The sequence below is a fragment of the Elaeis guineensis genome, chromosome 9, assembly GCF_000442705.2.
Source record: "Elaeis guineensis isolate ETL-2024a chromosome 9, EG11, whole genome shotgun sequence".
Taxonomy (NCBI): Eukaryota; Viridiplantae; Streptophyta; class Magnoliopsida; order Arecales; family Arecaceae; genus Elaeis; species Elaeis guineensis.
In genome coordinates this window covers 9,559,530-9,576,798 of record NC_026001.2, presented here as the reverse complement: position 1 = coordinate 9,576,798, position 17,269 = coordinate 9,559,530, and the positions used below count along the sequence as shown (strand labels likewise).

Sequence of the window (17,269 nt, the reverse complement as noted above, 5' to 3'; positions counted from 1 at the left end):
GGGCTTCGTAGGTTCGCTGGGTGGGTTTGGGTTCCTGGGGGAGGAGCTGGAGGGCTTGTTTGAGGTTGCCTTCCTTGCATAGGGATTGGATCAGATGGTTGTAGCTGCTGCTGCTGCGGCTAGTGGTGGTGGTGTTAGTGGTGGAGGGGGGGCACTGTGAGGGAGCTTGGAAGGAGGAGTTGATGAAGGAGAGGGTTTTGAAGGAGAGAAGTGGAGGGGAGTGTGAGTAGAGCTGGAGTTGTGAAGGTTTTGGAGGAAGGGAGACTTGAAGAAGGGCTGGGTGAGAGCAAGAAGCAAACATCTGAGCCAGAATTCTGAGGCACTTCACGGTTGTGGGCCGTTTGGAGCGAGTTTAGGTTTCAGAGATCGGATGGATGGCGTCTATTGGAGGAATACTAGCGCCACGGAAACGAGGAAGAGGTGGGGGGGATTTCTCGGGAGGCAGGAGCTAAGCAAATAGCTTCGATGACGTTAGAGGACCCGGTAGCAGGAAGGAGGAATTGGCCGAAACGCAGGAGCCCCGTCGGGATGAGCGATGTGGCATGCTCTACAAACATTCGCGAGGCCGATTCAAGCTGGAGCAAGGGAATTCACCAATCAAAGGGACGGAGAAGCTATGATGACCAGGTTGTACCTAGCGTTAGTCCATTTATTTTTCTGGAAATAAAATTTTTTTGATATTTGAGAGAATGTAGAGAAGGGCAATAAACATTTGGAAAGGAACTTTGGTGACTATATGTGTTTTGCTGTTGGTTTATAATATTTGATGCACCAGTGCATGGTGTCCCATTTGCAGATTCTTGCTAGATTTTACACTGTTAGTTATTCTTTCGTGTTCATCCTTTTAAAAAAGAAATTTGGGATGTTCCAGACTTAAATACATCTATTGATGTCAAAATTTTGCCAAACTATGGTGGAGGCCTGGAGGGTGCCAGTCAATCTGCAAAGAGACATTGATCTACATTAAAAAAAAAAAAAATCTATTTATTTGAGTGTATCCAATAACAAGTCTTTGGATACTCGAGTCAAAAAAAATTTTAAAATCATAGTAAGAAATTGAAAAGATAAAACATAAAAAAAAAAAATAGAATAGAGTGCTTAGTCTCAAATGCTCGATTTGAAAGATTTGGCCTCGATCCTGATAGCTAGATCTTTAGGAGCTCGATCTAAGTTTGGCCTTTAGAAGCTTGATCTAAATGCTCGGCTTGATATGAATAGGACTTGCAAGAGATTAGCTTAAGAACCAACAAAGTAAAATGTTGGGTGTATGTCTGGTCAGGACACCACCTCTCAAGATCCTTTCAGTACCACGCGATGCAGCAGGAAGAAAGAAGAAACAAAACAAAAAAAAAATAATCAAAATAAGTGGATCAGCCACAAATGGGCTCGCCTCCACGGGGCATGCAAACTTCACTATGAAAAGAAATTTTACAAGAGGAGACCTCACCCTCAACCCTTGTACACCCAATTCTCTCTCACCTGAAGTTCCCCTCACAAAAGCTCTCTCTCTCTTGAAGACCCCCCTGAACCCCTGAAGAGCCTGGCGACCGCTGTCCAGGAACCCTGCTCCTTCTCTCACAGCAACGCTTCCGCCTCTCTCTCTCTTCTCGGGTTCGTACGGTGCTGTACGGCGAGAAATCCGAACCACACCTTCTCTGTTCGTCACAGGGCCTCTTATAGACCTTAATCACGACTTAGATTATGATTAGGACTCCTTAATCAACCCAAATCACGTTTCAGACCGTCCGATCAAGACCGGGAGCTATCCATGCCGTCGGATCGCGCTCTGGTCCACGGAATAATACCGTGGACCGCGAGAAACGTGTGGAAAACGCCTACACGGTCCACAGGCCCCGCCGTGGACCGGGGCAAAGGGTCGCGGGCCTGGGTCGCGCGTTCCGCGTGGGCCTGGGTCGCGCGTCCCGCGCAGGCCTGGGTCGCGCGTCCCGCGTGGGCTTGGGCCTGGGTCGCACGTCCCGCGCGGGCTTGGGTCGCGCGTCCCGCGCAGGCCTGGATCGCGCGTCCCGCGTGGGCCTGGGCCTGGGTCGCACGTCTCGCGCGGGCCTGGGTCGCGCGTCCCGTGCAGGCCTGGGTCGCGCGTCCCGCACGCCGCGCCTGCGGCCGCGCCGCTGCCGCCCGCCACCGGTCGCCGGCGGCCCTCCACCGCCTCGATTCTCGTGCCGACTTCAAAAGTTCGTATCTCCTCCATCCGAGCTCCGTTTCGGATGATCTTGGTCTCGTTGGACTCCATTTTTCACCGCGAGCCTCGCTGTGGGCTTAATGTGGGCTGAATCTCGAGGCGTCAAATCTTAACATAAATGATGGATGAGCCACTAGATATGTTATGATAATTTAAAAACCTTTAGCTGCCCCTCTATCTCTCTTTTTGTGATTGTTTGGCCCTATTTATATAGAGAAGGAAGTTATGATCGGAGAGGAAAATCAAGAGATGAGCGATGATCTCCTTTATTATAAGCCGCAACCATCCTTACGAGTCATAACCTCCTTCCTTACAAATCATAACCATCCTTTCTTTTTTTATTGCGTAACCTTTAGAATTCAATTTTTTTCAAATTTGCTTACCACACGTTCAACCATGATAGGGAGATTAGTTTTGTGCCATATCAATATCCATCATGTATTTGTATTCATTAGTATAGTTAATTGATTGACAAAGTTAGAATACTAGTTGTTTGCAATTATGTTTGACCATACTATAAATATAAAGAGTTTACAGATACAGCTTCAACAACTGCTATGAGATGATTATTGTAATATAAGTTTTGAGAGAAAATAATAGAAAATTTGATAGAAGTGAGAGGAAGAGAAATCTCAATAGCTTGTGGATCATAGTGGCTAAATTTTGGTGTCATTGACCCAATTGTATCTATCTGTAGCTTTCCTTTTTCATTAATGATATTTTAGGGTGCTTTGAAGTAAAGGATACTAGAATACCAATTAGGCAACATCAAGGTGATTTAGAGTTGCTTCACCCCATCAATGATCATGTGCATCAAAACATGGTAACAATATGATTCCGGATCTTGGATAACCGCCGTGTACTTGTTCACAGGCCTTATCTTCACAGTTGATTAATCCCCTTTTTCTTGTTTGAATTTATTTGATGATAATAATCCTGAAAATAGACAGGGAGAGCTGAGTGGACGTTAAGACTCATTTGGTTTGTGGTAAGTGAAGAGGGAAAATTTAGTTGACAAAAAGTGAAAAAATATTTTTATTTGATTAAAAAAAAAATAAAAATTATAAAAATATATTTTTATAAAAATAAAATTTTATATTTTATGAAAAAATGTATATAGAACATAAGTCTGATTTTTCTATAGGACAGAAATAAAAGATTTTTTTAAAAAAATACTTTTTTAAACCAATAAAAATTTTAAGATTGAAATAAATATTTTTTCTATCACAATACTTTAAATCTTCCTCTATCATAGTCTATGATCAAAATTATTCTTAACCATCATAATTTTTAATTTATAAATAATATTAATGTATTGAATAGGATAAGTTTTTTTTTTCCATGTTAAGGATATCACAAATATTTTACATAATTTTTTAAAAAAATAAAAATTAAATTAAACACAGGTCATTTTGAAATACTACACTTTTTTTATTATCAATTAAATATTTATTTTTTTTTAAATATTATATTCATAAAATCAGCTATTCAAAAATGATGTTTTAAGAAAAAAAATTCTGCTGATAAATCAAATCAAATGTGTCCGTAGAGACTAAGTCCACGTAAGACCTGACCGTGATACGTGCACAAGCCAGCCTCGTCCACGTTGCCATACTAATGGCTTCGATGCCTATGGCGAAATGCAATCTAACGGCCTAAAACCCAGGATCCCTGCCCACCGCCTGGATGCATCTCGCGAGCTGGGCAGCAACGCCGGGCGGGACTGAGGTACTTATCCCTGGCTACATCTCCACGATGCCGCTTCTCCCTCTCCCTCTCCCTCTCCCAATCCCATTGCGTACGGTTGAGTCAATCCAACAACCTCTCTCTAATCCAATAAGAATCAGTACCCTCTAGCACATATATTTTCTTTCTTTGACGTTTTTGGTGTCTTCTGCGTGCTCAGATCTCCTAGTTTATAGTTCTGCTTGTTTGTTTTTCTTTCCCAGTTTCTTGGCTTCATAAATCTCACTGTTCTTAGGTATTTCAACAATGATTAAAACAAATTGTTCCTCTCTACCTTCCAAATCTTAGGCTTTTCTGTGGCCGATTCTGCTTCAATATTAAGCAAGGCAACTTATGCCCTTCATTGGTCCACACAAATATGTAGGTTTTTTTTTTCTTTTCTTTTTTGAGAAATTTGTAGGTTTTCTTGAATCAGGAAAACTGTTTTTGCGAGTTCAAGAAAGAAAACCAGCAAGATTCTGAGGGTTCAACACAGTGGTGCGCTTTAGGTGTAGATATTTAGGTCAGTCAGGGAATCGGATGGCGTTTTCTTGTTCTAACTTTGGATTGTATAATTCCACTTATTTTCATGGTGACGGCTGTACTGGCATCAATTTTTCGAGGGGCCAGAGTAGAAAAGGAGGAGTCGAGGTTAGGGGTTTTGGGTTTCAAAGTGATCCTGCTGCTGAGTGCAGTTTGTTTTTGAAAACGACCACCTTTCGAGCTTCTTTCAGCGTTGAGAGAAGTGCTGGTGGTGCTTTCTCGAAGAAGACGAAAGGGAGCTCTGAGATCAGGAGTGAGTTGCAGCACCCCGACGAAGCAGATTCCACAGATACGAGAATCACTATTCCACAGGAGGGAGGTGATGCCTCTTTAAAAAAGGAAGCTTGCGTTCTTAAATCAAACTATCATCCAAACCTTGATTTTGGAAATGGAGGCATGGATCATCCTGATGGATCTGGTGGTAATGGAAAATTTCCACCAGGCAGACGGGGAGGTGATGGTGGCAGAAATGATGGTGATCACGAAAAAAATAACGGAGAAGACGATGAGTTTGGGCCAATACTAAAGTTCAATGAAGCGATCAGAGAGGCAGGGGTTCAGTCTGCCTTCCGACATGTTAGAAGATGCAAAAACTGTAGGGATCCAAAAAGTTCTTCTTTTGAGATACTTGGAATTGCAGGTATTTCTTCATTATTTGGCCAAAAAAAAAAAGGCTTCACATCTTATCATGAAGGTTTTCAATGTTTAAAGTAGTTTAACCTTTCACTATCAAATTGAAGGCCTCAGCTTGGCCTCTAGGTTTTGCAATGAAGTCTTGCTCACTCCTTCGGAACCGAATGCTTGCCGATCCATCCTTCCTATTTAAAGTTGGCACTGAGGTCTGTTACATTGTATTCCCTGAGATGTGCTTGGATAGACTCCTAAGAGTGTTTGAGGTGTTGTTAATTTTTCTTCTTATTCAATGCAGATAATTATTGACTCTTGTTGTGCAACATTTGCTGAAGTTCAAAAGAGGGGCAGGGATTTCTCGGCAGAGTTTGAGTTGTATGCTGCAGATCTAGTGGTAGGTATAGTTGTTAATGTAGCTTTGGTGGGTATGTTAGCACCATACGCATGCGCTGGGCAGCCATCTGCTTCAGAAGGATTTTTTGGATGCATAACACGAGCTTATGGAGCTCTGCCTAGCGGGTGTGCGGTAACCCATTTTGTTTTTACCATTTCCTGAGTTACATCATCATCATTTGACCTGGTTATTGAAAAAGAATGTCTAAGAATCATTTTATATCTTTTTAATCTCTTTCAGCTGTGCAAATAATGGTAATTGAATAGTGGTTTAATCTGTTATTTTTCGATGTGTAGTTGAAAGTAACTCTCGTCTAGTAACAGACTTATTCAGAGATGTAGTTTATTATATTATGTAACCAAAGATCAGTTATTTTTTAAGACTTGATATCATGGAGAACCCTATGACTCTTCAATATTCCTTGAGTGTTCCAAAACTTGCGCCATATGTACATTAGTAGGCATGCGCATGCTAAGTTTTATGTTATGAACTGCCTGTTTTTTAACAAACAATGACATAGGGTTTCAGCTACATGATGAGTCTAGCTCTCAATTATTAGCGTCCAAAAAATGAAACTTCGTTGAATGATTTAAGATTTATAGAAAACTAAATTTCTAATCAGCTGCCAATCTGATCACAGTTTCTCTTTGCTGGGCAAACTTCATTTGATTTATGCCCTGAAAATAGCAAATCTCATTGCTTGATCACCTGCAGTGTGGCTCGAACTTACCTTGAGATTTGGATTTTCTAACTTTTCACTTTGGCTTATCTAAATTAAACAGGTCTTGATGTTCTTCTTGTACTATGCATTGGCCATATTCCCTTGAAACTACTTAACTATCTTCTGGAATGTCTATAATATTTCCTAAGCAAGCGGATTGCCTCCATGTTTGATGCAGTGTTTTTGAAGCTGAAAGACCAGGATGCAGATTTTCAGTTCAGCAACGGTTTGGAACTGATTTTTACAAGGTGTTTGATGTGGGACAATCCTAAAAAAAAATCAATCCTAATAATCAAGCTCTCTTCTGTTCATCAACAACAAATCACGTCCGGCCAGGGGCTCATTATTCCCAGGACAGACAGTATAGTTGCCTATACTCTGCTCAGGAGGCGTGATTGATTGATACGAGACTAAAGCGAGATCATCTAATGATACAGACGAATGCCATTCGAGAGTCAGTAAACAATTAGTAATAAAAAATTTCATAAACAGATAGCAGAAATTAACATGCTACGAGTAGATGCAAAAAAAAGAAATAAAATGGAACGAGAGAAAATAAAACATTAACCCGTGAGAAAATCCGAGGAATGATAAGAATCCGGATCGTGGTAGTTAGAAACTACTCTGATTAGGGCTCTTAATCTTTTAACCAACAGATCCATCGATAAAGAACTAGGTCTTTACCACATCGGATAAAAAAAAAAATCAAAACAACTGTTAAGGAACGAAGGTCCTTGACAGCATATGATCTGTAGAATAGAAATCACTCCTTCTCTCAGCACGACAGATGAATATTCTGGAGGGACAGATCTTCTCTTGACGGAATAGGCTTGCGTGGGTAGATGGTGGAGTCGATCAGAGTCGCAGAACACTGAATCTTAAGTAGAAGGAATAGGATAGAAAGTGGGCCTCACACCTCCCTTTGGGGCGATTTTGGGTTCACACCTCTCCTCTCGGAGCGATTGACAAAGTATTTGTGGAGTTTGTAAAATCATTCATTATTTTTTTTCATGAAGATACAAGGATTTATATAGGACTCTAAGGGTCCTATTTGTTTAGAATCTCTTATTTTTACAAGGAAGAAATCAACCTCCACAAAAAGTAAAGCATTATAATCTACATAGGAAGAAATCAGCCTTCAACAAAATAAGTAAGTAGCCAAGAACTCTTAAGGAATTTAAGGAAAAATGGAATTTCATGTGGGTGCTGATGCTTGACACAACTTGGCATGAGCAGGCATATGCTGGCATGCATATTCTTTCTTGGCATGTGGAGAGTGGTGGCTCCAAAGTGACGTGGACAATCCAAGTAGGCCCTATGGACCAAGCCAAATGCATTAAAATTTATTGACTGAAATAAATAACTGAAGTAGAATCAATTTAATGAGGCTTCTTCGATCCAAATCGAACTTAAATTATGTTGCCATTTTTGATGGCTCTGATGTCCGCACCAATTCTCCCGAGGTGGGAAAAACTCGACCCTGTCGAGTGTGGATCGATTTCGCTCTGGTGACGCTCAAGTAGATCGGGATCAATGCGTTGCAGCTCTTCTCGAGTGATCCAGGTATCTTCAGACTCCGGTCGACTCGCCATCTGACCAGATACCGCTGATAGCCTCGACTCCGGGTGGAAAGGATCTCTCATCCAAAATTCTCTCAATCTGATCGTGTTTTGCTGACATTTTGGCTGGTGGACACTCAGGGATAGGTTCGCTTCAAGGTTGGTTCAGGCTCAAATGGCTCACTAGGTATCCGAATTGGTTTTTTATAGGCGACAAGATCTGTAATGTTAAAAGTAGAGCTAATTCCAAAATCAGAAGGTAGGTCCACAACATACGCATTTGATCCGATTTTCTTTATGATCTTAAATGGACCTGCTCCTCGGGCATGTAACTTCTTCACGGTTCCGGGAGGAAACCGTTCAGCCTCAATCGACCATCACATAGTCTCCCTCTGCAAACTCTTGAACACGTCGATGAGAATCTGCATTCTGTTTATAAACTTTATTACTCATACTAATTTTTTTACTGATCTCTTTATGCAGACTCTTGACATGCTGTGCAAATGACTCTGCAGATTCGGAAATCCTAGCATGCATGGGTAGTGGGATGAGGTCTATTGGTTTTCTAGGTTGATATCCATGAACTACTTCAAGGACTCATGCCAATGGACCTATAACAGAGCTATTATATGCAAATTCGGCTCGGGGCAGCAAAAGATCCCAGTTACCCATATGTTCCCAATCAAGCACCAAAAGATTTCCAAGACTCCTATTAACCACTTCGGTCTGACCGTCTGTTTGCGGATGATAGGCAGAAGAAAACTTTAGTTTTGTGCCTAAAAGATGCCATAGGTTTTCCAAAAGTAGCTCATAAATCTAACATCCCTATCAGAAACAATGGTTTTAGGCAATCCATGTAGTCTAACAATCTCATCAAAGTATATCCTTGCAACTTTCGACGCATCAGACGTTTGGCAACAGGGCAAGAAATGGGTCATTTTTGAAAATCTATCTACAACCACTAGAATGGAATCATGCTTCCTGGCTGTCCTAGGTAATCCAAAACAAAATCCATACTAACATCTTGCCAAGGATAGTCTGGTATAGGTAAGGGTGTATATAAGCCGGTGTTTTGTTTTCTCTGCTTGCCACGGCACATGTTCTACATTGGGCAACAATTCGGACGACATCTCTTTTCAAGCTTGGCCAAAAGAACTGGGCTTCTACCAACTCTATAGTTTATTCCTACCAAAGTGTCCAGCTAATCCTCCAGCATGTAATTTCCAAACTAAAAAATCTCTCAAAGATGTACGGGGATACACAGCCTAGTTTCTCTAAATAGGTAACCATCCTGAAGGGTATATTCACTACGTTCTCTAGATGGCCCCTTACGTAAAGCGGTAAGTATGTCACCAAAATCTGGACACTCCTCATAATTTTCTTTAATCTTATCAAAACCAACAACTTCTATACTAACGGTGGACAGCAAAGTATGACGACGACTCAGGGCATCAGCAGCACGATTCTCTACACCTGCACGGTGTTTCAAAACAAAAGTATAGGCTTGCAAAAACTCGACCCACCTACCGTGTCTATAATTCAATTTCTTTTGAGAATTCAGGAATCTAAGGGCCTCATGGTCAGAGTACAAAACAAATTCTTGCGGTAGCAGGTAATGCCTCCAATATCTTAAAGCTTGAATTACCGCATAAAACTCCTTATCATAGGTAGAATACTTGAGTTTAGAATCGTTAAGTTTCTCGCTAAAGTATGCTACCGGATGACCTTCTTGACTAAGGACACCACCAATCCCAACTCCTGACGCATCGCACGCTACTTCAAAAACCTTAGAAAAATCAGGGAGACGTAAGATTGGGGCATGAGTCATCTTATCCTTAATGTCTAGAAAGGCTCTATTGGCTGCCCTAGTCCATTCAAAATTTTCCTTTCTAATGCAGTCAGTGATGGGAGCGACTATGGTGCTAAACCCTTTTATGAACCTACGATAAAAAGTTGCTAATCCATGAAAACTCCGCACGTCATGCACACTCTTGGGCACCGGCCACTCAACTATTGCTCTAATCTTTTCAGGATCAGCAGATACACCATTGGGGGTAACAACAAAACCTAAAAAGATGATATGGTCTGTCATAAAAGCGCACTTCTTAGGATTAGCATACAAGCTTTCTGTTTTAAGAACTTGACACACTCTTTGGAGGTGATCTAAATGGTCTTCCCTAGTTCGACTATAGATCAAAATGTCATCAAAATATACGACTACAAATACTCCTATAAATGGTCGTAGTACTTGGGTCATCAACCTCATGAAGGTACTAGGAGCATTAGATAATCCAAATGGCATCACCATCCACTCATATAAACCATTTTTGTCTTGAAAGCAGTTTTCCACTCATCTCCCGGTCTAATCCTTACTTGATGGTAACCACTCTTAAGATCGATCTTAGAAAGATAGTGGATCCGGCCATCATATCTAACATGTCATCTAACCTAGGGATGGGAAAGCGGTACTTAATGGTGATCTTATTAATGGCACGGCTATCTATGCACATCCTCCATGTACCATCCTTCTTTGGAGTCAGTAGTGCAGGAACCGCGCAAGGACTCAAACTCTCCCTCACAAATCCTTTTTTTATCAGCTCTCCAACTTGTCTTTGTAGCTCAGCATGCTCATTAGGGTTCAACCTATAGTGGGGCAAGTTGGGTAGGGTAGATCCAGGAACTAAATCAATGGCATGTTGAATGTTTCTCATAGGCGGTAAGTAATCTGGAAGATCCTCAGGAAAGACATCATGAAACTCAGCAAGAAGGCTAGCTACTTCCTTAGGATAATCCACCTTAGAATCCTCACGAACTTCTCTAGCAACAAGCATCCAAACTGGTGATCCTTCACTCATGACCGTCTCTAATTCTTTAGCACCTATCAGATTGAGGCTTTTCTTCTTAAGATTTTCTTTTGGTCCATCGCCTATCTTTCTATTAGTAGCCTTAGGTGAGGAAGGATTAATCGTGATCTTCTTACCCTGATGAGTAAAGCTGCAGGAGTTGGTACGGCCATAAATCGTAACATCATTGTCGAATAGCCAAGGCCGACCTAATATGATACTTCCGACTTCCATGGGTAAGACATCGCACCACACATGATCCTGATAGGAATGAAGCTGGATGGGCACACGACATCTAAATTTGATGGGAATAGAGGAGGAATCAATCCAAGACACACGGTATGGACTAGGATGATCTACAGGAGTTAATCCTAATCGCTTAACCGTGTCGGTGGAGATGGCGTTGATACAGCTACCGCTATCAATGATCACCTTACAAATTTTATCGCCAAATTTTATGAAGGTATGGAAAATAGAGGTCCTACGCCAGTCTTCACTTTCCTTAGTTTGGGCTAGGACATACCTAACGACTCCAAGCCTAAGGTCTGACTCAGGTGTGGCATAATCTAGGATGTTCTCAGTACTCTCAAATTGCTCGGCTAAATCTGGATCAGCTTCATAAACTTCCTCCTCAATATTTTCTAGAGTTTCTCCTTCTAATTCTTCTACGAATAATGATCGGTTGGGGCATTGTGCAGCAAAGTGACCGTAACCATGGCACTTGAAGCAATGAGATCGAGAACTACTTCCTTTTGATAACTCTCCTATAGCTCCTTTTCCTTTATCTTCTTTTCTCCCAATAGGATTTGTAAGTGGAGGTCTGTTACTAGGAGTTTGATTAATATTAGGTCTCGATCCAGAAGGGGTTACTCGGTTGGGTTCAGGACGACGGAGAGTCGAATATCTAGAAAATCTTTCAAAATCTAAGGCAAGTTGATAAGCTTGTTCCAACGTGGTTACCTCTCGCAGAAAGAGCTCACGCTGAATATCCTCTCGTAATCCAGCTCTAAATCGAGATAAGGTAACAACTCTATCTTCGGCTACTCCACATCTCATGAGGTATTCATCAAATCTCGTGATATACTCGGTGACTGATCTATTCCCTTGAGTAAGCCTCTGCCATTGATCTAAAAGTCTTTGTTGGTAAGAGGTGGGGAGGTACTTCTCTCTGAGTTTTTCTTTCATCTCATCCCAGGTTTCTATCGGATCTTGTCTTCTCTGATTGAGAAGACGCTCTACACTTTTCCAATAAAGTCGGGCTTGCCTCATCAATTTCATCCTAGCAAATCTAACTCTCCTTGCTTCAGACATTTCATACCATCCAAAATAGTGGTCCATACCTGATTCCCAATCTAGGTACTCTCTCGGATCTAGACAACCATCAAAACTTGGGGCTTCGACTTTCACATTCCTAAGAATATGCTCATCTTGATCGAACTGGTTATGGTGCGGACGTGCCCCTATAGGTCGATCAAGTTCTAGATTCCTACCTCTTTGTCCTATAGGTAGTCGGAGAGACTCAGGTTCAGGTTGTTTCTGCCTAGCTTCTTCTAATACCACTATTCTCTCATCCATGGCTTTCATAAAATTTTTCATGTCATCAAACTTTTCAGTCAGAGCATTAATGATGGCTGCTATATTGGGATCCATATTGGTGTTGGGTGGGGAAGTAGGATGTTGGTACCAGGTACCTGATCTAGTGGTCATGCAACTCTAAGATGCAGAAATAAGGTGCAATAAAATTAAAATGCTTGAAAGTAAAGTACGAAATTTAGAGTGCGAAAATTTAACTTGCGAAAATTTAAATTGCTGAATTTAAACTAAAGCCCTAATCAACCTGCTCTGATACCAAATTGATGCGGGACAATCCTAAAAAAAAAATCAATCCTAATAATCAAGCTCTCTTCTGTTCATCAACAACAAATCACGTCCGGCCAGGGGCTCATTATTCCCAGGACAGACAGTATAGTTGCCTATACTCTGCTCAGGAGGCGTGATTGATTGATACGAGACTAAAGCGAGATCAATCTAAATGATACAGACGAATGCCATTCGAGAGATCAGTAAACAATTAGTAATAAAAAATTTCATAAACAGATAGCAGAAATTAAACATGCTCACGAGTAGATGCAAAAAAAAGAAGTAAGAATGGAACGAGAGAAAATAAAACATTAAACCCGTGAGAAAATCCAAGAAGATGATAAGAATCCGGATCGTGGTAGTTAAGAAACTACTCTGATTAGGGCTCTTAATCTTTTAACTAAACAGATCCATCGATAAAGAACTAGGTCTTTACCAACATCGGATAAAAAAAAAAAAATCAAAGATCAACTGTTAAGGAACGAAGGTCCTTGACAGCATATGATCTGTAGAATAAGAAATCACTCCTTCTCTCAGCACGACAGATGAATATTCTGGAGGAGACAGATCTTCTCTTGACGGAATAGGCTTGCGTGGGTAGATGGTGGAGTCGATCAGAGTCGCAGGAACACTGAATCTTAAGTAGAAGGAATAGGATAGAAAGTGGGCCTCACACCCTCCCCTTGTGGGGCGATTTTGGGTCTCACACCCTCTCCCTCTCGGAGCGATTGACACAAGTATTTGTGGAGTTTGTAAAATCATTCATTATTTTTTTTCATGAAAGATACAAGGATTTATATAGGACTCTAAGGGTCCTATTTGTTTAGGAATCTCTTATTTTTACAAGGAAGAAATCAACCCTCCACAAAAAAGTAAAGCATTATAATCTACCATAGGAAAGAAATCAGCCTTCAACAAAATAAGTAAGTAGCCAAGAACTCTTAAGGAATTCTAAGGAAGAAATGGAATTTCATGTGGGTGCTTGATGCTTGACACAACTTGGCATGAGCACGGCATATGCTGGCATGCATATTCTTCTCTTGGCATGTGGAGAGTGGTGGCTCCAAAGGTGACGTGGACAAATCCAAGTATGGCCCTATGGACCCAAAGCCAAATGCATTAAAATTTATTGACTGAAAATAAATAACTGAAGTAGAATCAATTTAATGAGGCTTCTTCGATCCAAATCGAACTTAAATTATGTTGCCAATTTTTGATGGCTCTGATGTCCGCACCACTCAGGATTCCTCCACCAGCTACCGTCCTGTAGCCTCTCGAATCCAGTCTGCTAAGTGAGATAAGATTCCGTCTGAAATCGGAAATGTATCGGACCTCCCCCAATCTCCTCACTGCACCGTCATTTGTCCTCCAGCTGACCGTCCCAATGCCTCTGATCGCACAGCTCGATCCATCCGGCAGATATACAGTGCCCTCACTGTTCTCCAGGGAGTCAAACTGCTCCTCTCTGCAACACACATGATAGGGGCATGCAGAATCTAATATCCACTACTGGGAAGAAGTAGATACCTCATCAGATATCTCAAAGACATCTCCATCTAAATCACTGCCGGCCGTCGCTACAGCAGCCACCGTCCGATTTTTCAGTTGAGGGCAATCTCTGGCTAGATGCCCCAACTCCTCACACCGGTAACACCTGATTTTGCTCAAGTCCCTCCTGGACTTAGACCGCCCTCGTTGCGATCTCCTGTCGCTCCGTCTACCGCCTCCTGCACCTCCAGAAGCCACCAAAGCTGAGCAATCGACATCTGAGCTCGAAGCTGGGTTCTCTCTCCTGAGAACCTCGTTTTGGAGTATCGCCGCGGTGACCTCGTCCATCTTGATAGTGCTCTTCCCCACTAGAAGAGCAGTCACCAAGGACTCGTACGAAGAAGGAAGCGACGCCAGCAAAACCAGCGCCCTGGTCTTCTCCTCAACGTTCTCGCCAACGCTGAGAAGGTCGGTGAGGATATTCTGGAAGTGGCTCAGATGTTCCTGCACGCTCTGTCCCTCAGTCATCCGCAGTTGGTAAAACTGCCTCCAGAGGAAAAGAGTGTTGGTGAGAGACTTCGCCATGTACAACTCCTCGAGCTTCGACCATAGCACCGTCGGGGAAGTCTCGCTCAGCACATGGATCACCACCTCATCCGCCAGGCAAATGCGGATGGTACTCACCGCCTACATCTGTAGCCGTTTCCAATCCTGCACCTCCATGGTGGTCGGCTTCTCATCGCACAAGAGAGCATCGATCAACCCCTGTTGGATGAGCACGTCCTTCACCCTTGCCTGCCACAAGGAGAAATTGCTCTTACCATCGAACTTGTTGATCTCCATCTTGATTGTTCTTGTTTTCTCCATCTTCAGTCTTGCTCACCACCACTGCAGTCTGCGTCCTTGTACCGTCTTGCTCTGATACCACTTGTTGGGTGGATGTCTGGCCAGGACACCACCTCCCAAGATCCTTTCAGTACCACGCGATGCAGCAGAAAGAAAGAAGAAACAAAACAAAAGGAAAAACAATCAAAATACGTGGATCAGCCACAAAAGGGCTCGCCTCCACGGGGCATGCAAACTTCACTATGAAAAGAAAATTTTACAAGAGGAGACCTCACCCTCAACCCTTGTACACCCAATTCTCTCTCACATGAAGTTCCCCTCACAAAAGCTCTCTCTCTCTTGGAGACCCCCCTGAACCCCTGAAGAGCCTGGCGACCGCTGTCCAGGAGCCTCCGGCTCCTTCTCTCTCAACGCCCTAGCCTTTCTCTCTCTCCTCTGGTTCGTACGGCGGCGAGAAACCGAACCCCCACATCCCTCTGTTGTCTCAGGCCTTTTTAAAGGCATAAACAGGGTTTAAACTTGATTAGACACGGATTAGGAATCCTAAACAAAGCCAAAAAACCCCCTGGACCGTCGGATCAAGACCGGGAGCCACTTGGACCGTTGGATCGCGCTCCGGTCCACGAAATAGTACCGTGGACCGCGAGAAACGCGTGGGAAACGCCCACGCGGTCCACAGACCGCTCCGTGGACCATCCGGCCCACGGTGGACCGGGGCAAGGGGCTAGCAGGTCGCTGGGTCGCGCGTCCCGCGCGGGCCTGGGCCTGGGTCGCGCGTCCCGCGCGAGCCTGGGTCCCGCGTCCCATGCGGGCCTGGGACGCGCGTCCCGCGCGCCGCCGCCTGCGGCCGCACCGCTGCCGCCCGCCGCCAGTCGCCGGCGATCCTCCGCCGCCTCGATTCTCGTGCCGACTTCAAAAGCTCGTATCTCCTCCATCCGAGCTCCGTTTCAGGTGATCTTGGTCTCGTTGGACTCCGTTTTTCGCCGCGAACCTCGCTGTGGGCTCAATGTGGGCTGAATCTCGAGGCGTCAAATCCTAACATGCAGTCTACTGTTCTCCACATTTTTAAAGTATACTGAGCAGTCCCAAGTCTTTTTCTTACTTGGCCTATTTGCACCATCGCCAAAATATTAGTTTAGAGCACCTTTAACACCACAAGTTCTATGCTCTGTTTTGTCCCCATTTCCTAAAGCCTGTTATCTCATCTCAAATTTTAAAATCTTTAAGAGTATAACCAATCTTTCTCTAGTAACACTGCATCTGTATCAGCCAACATGTATACAATCAGAAACAAAGCATGGAAAAGATATATGCAATATTTATCACTCCTGAAATACATATTACCTTTTTCAACCTCAAACTGACCCCAGTTTTTAATACCCGAACATCAATCAGTATTTCTTCATTCATTTATGGAAGTGATGTAAGAACCTTCTCCTTAGGTTTAGCACCTAAAACTTACCTATTGCCATTCACTCCATCAGTTGTCCTCCAAAGAGCACAAATATCAACGGCACTTTTTTAAAGCACACTCAAGTGGTCCATGTTTCATTTCCTCAGCTAATCACAAACCTGACCACCATCTTTTCTTGAAGCATACTTCAACCCAAAGGTGCATAGCCTTCCTCCAATTGATTTCCTCCCAAAATTGTGCTTTTTGTGCTTCAGCATTTCGCTGCAACCCCTTCGGCATTCTTGATCTGTTAAATGAGATATAAGTGCAAATTACATTGCTTAAGCTATCCTTAACCAAAAGCTCATATTGTACTGTCACCACCTTTCATTTGAATATACTAATTATGGCATCAAACAAGCCAAATCAATCCAATCTGATTTCAACTTCAAAGGAGAATCCAGTATCCAAGCAGGAAGATATCAACCTCATAAATCAGAATTTCAACATGACTTTCAAACTATCATTGGTTGTCCCATCCTTACCAGAATCTTTTAGTCAAATTTGTCAAGAGACATTTTTTTTTAAAAAAAAAAAAAGCATGGCAAATTTTGATGTTTGATGAGTATTTTCCCATGCACTATCTTGTCATCATTAAATCGTGAATGATTAACCAGAGCACCATCTCTACCAAAATTAGAACAAGAAAGATTAGGATGGATATTGATGATTTTGAACCTTTCATGAACATTCAAGAAAGCTAAGCGACTACAAGAACTAGAACAATAGGGGAGAGTGCATATTCTTGTCTAAGGTCCTTCCACTTCCCGGATATCATTGTGAAGAGTGTCCTTGATCGGTACAAGTAACTGGGCAGACCTGAAATTTAAGATAGCCAATTATGGGATTTTCCTTATGGCAATAAAAAAAAGGATATTCTGACGCACAAGGCCAGGTTATAATGGAGCAATCTTATCATCATGTCAAGGCCCACCCTCTTATTTCCCTTATTGCAATGTTATCTGAAATATTTTAGCATCTAGCATAAGCCCTTATAGCAACAAGTT

General features: G+C 42.6%; 1 long non-coding RNA gene and 1 pseudogene across 1 annotated transcript in view; one reads left to right on the top strand and one right to left on the bottom strand.

Annotated features, from left to right (window-relative positions):
• The window catches only part of LOC105051767 (uncharacterized), a 46,263-nt gene that overhangs the window by 2,027 nt on the left and 26,967 nt on the right, over positions 1-17,269 (bottom strand). The gene's annotated exons all lie outside the window — the stretch shown is intronic.
• Positions 3,940-6,485, top strand: LOC140851605 (protein RETICULATA, chloroplastic-like; annotated as a pseudogene).